The sequence below is a fragment of the Macrobrachium nipponense genome, chromosome 44 (genome assembly GCF_015104395.2).
Source record: "Macrobrachium nipponense isolate FS-2020 chromosome 44, ASM1510439v2, whole genome shotgun sequence".
Lineage (NCBI taxonomy): Eukaryota > Metazoa > Arthropoda > Malacostraca > Decapoda > Palaemonidae > Macrobrachium > Macrobrachium nipponense.
The window spans coordinates 44880229-44881909 of NC_087221.1; positions in this window are offsets into that span (position 1 = coordinate 44880229).

Here is a 1681-nt window from a genome sequence, read left to right on the forward strand (position 1 = left end):
CTGTAAAGGAAGAAAAGCATTCAGCATTTCACCACTTTCAAAGCTAAATTACTATATTTATAAATTAATACAAATCACCATTACAAAATGATATTGTTAAGATACAATAAAGTTTTGTACATACTTACCTGGCAGATATATACTTAGCTATAGACTCGGTCGTCCCGACAGAATTTCAAAACTCGCGGCACACGCGACAGGTAGGTCAGGTGATCCACCATTCCCGCCGCTGGGTGGCGGGGTCTGGAACTATTCCCGTTTTCTAAGCCATAATTTCTCTTCCACCTGTCTCCTGAGGGGAGGCTGGGTGGGCCATTAATCATATATATCTGCCAGGTAAGTATGTACAAAACTTTATTGTATCTTAACAATATCATTTTTGTACAAGTAACTTACCCAGCAGATATATACTTAGCTGATTGGCACCCTTGGTGGCGGGCAAGAGACAGCTAAAAACAAAATAATACTTAAACTAAATACATTAAAAAACAGGGAAAAAACAACCTATGTTCTTGGATAACATAATCCATAGTTCTACCTTATGGGCTGAAGACTTCATGACTACTGTCGATGAGTCTGCTTGCCATCAAGAGTTTCAACGAGGAATGAACCTATGGTTGAATAACTCTTTGGATCGTGTCAATGGGGCTAGCCCGCTTACGCGACAGAGCCTATACTGGATCGTACCAATGGGGGCTGACCCTCCCACTTACATGGTAGAGCCTTGACCTTTTGTCATATCAATGGAGACTCGCCCTCTTACATGACAGAGTTAAGGTTATTAAACAAATCACAAAGAGCACTGAAGCCAATCCCGATCACCTGCCATGTTAGTATTGTTACAATCTATGAATTGTAAGAGGGTCCCTATTCCCTCTGACAATTAACCAATAAAAACAACCATAATAAACAGTAAAATTAAGCCTTAAACTAAATAGGAGGATTAGCCTCAGCCCCTTCTCCAGCACTGAATTCGCCGAAACATACGCTCCCAGAGCAAAGCACTTTTGCGTACGAAATTTTAAACGTCTCTTAGGTAATTCGAGGCGAACACCGAATTACATCTCCAAAATGTCGACTCTATAAGAGCCTGAACGCGACCATGTTTTTTGTGAAAATGCCATAGACGTAGCTATGGCTCTACTTCATGAGCTCTCACTCTGAGAACCTTGAGATGCTCTTCTTCGCACTTAAGGTGAGCTCCCTTATTACATCTTTTTATGAAGTATGTAAGGGCGTTACTTAGAAATCGCTCTTTTCGGATCTCTTACAGAGCACCAAAGACTTTCTTCTGTACCTTTCAGCAACTTCTCTTCTCCAGGTAGAACTGAGCCCTGACTGGACACAAAGTCCTTTCTAGTTCTCTCCCTGTTAATGAAGATAGTCCTTTAATCTCAAAGCTTCTTGGCCAAGGCTTTGAGGGATTTTCATTTTTCGCTAGAAAAAAATGGTTTAAATTTGGAGCAAATCGCTGAATCCTTCTTAAACCCCACTTTACCTTCCAAAGCTTGCAACTCGCTAATTCTCTTGGCTGTTGCTAACGCAAAAAGGAATAATGACTTTCTCGTTTAAGTCTCTAAACGAAGCTGCGTGAGACGTACAAATTTTTCCGACATTAGGAACTTGAGGACCCACATCCAAGTTCCAGCTAGGCTTCTTGATTACATGTTCTTTCGTGGTC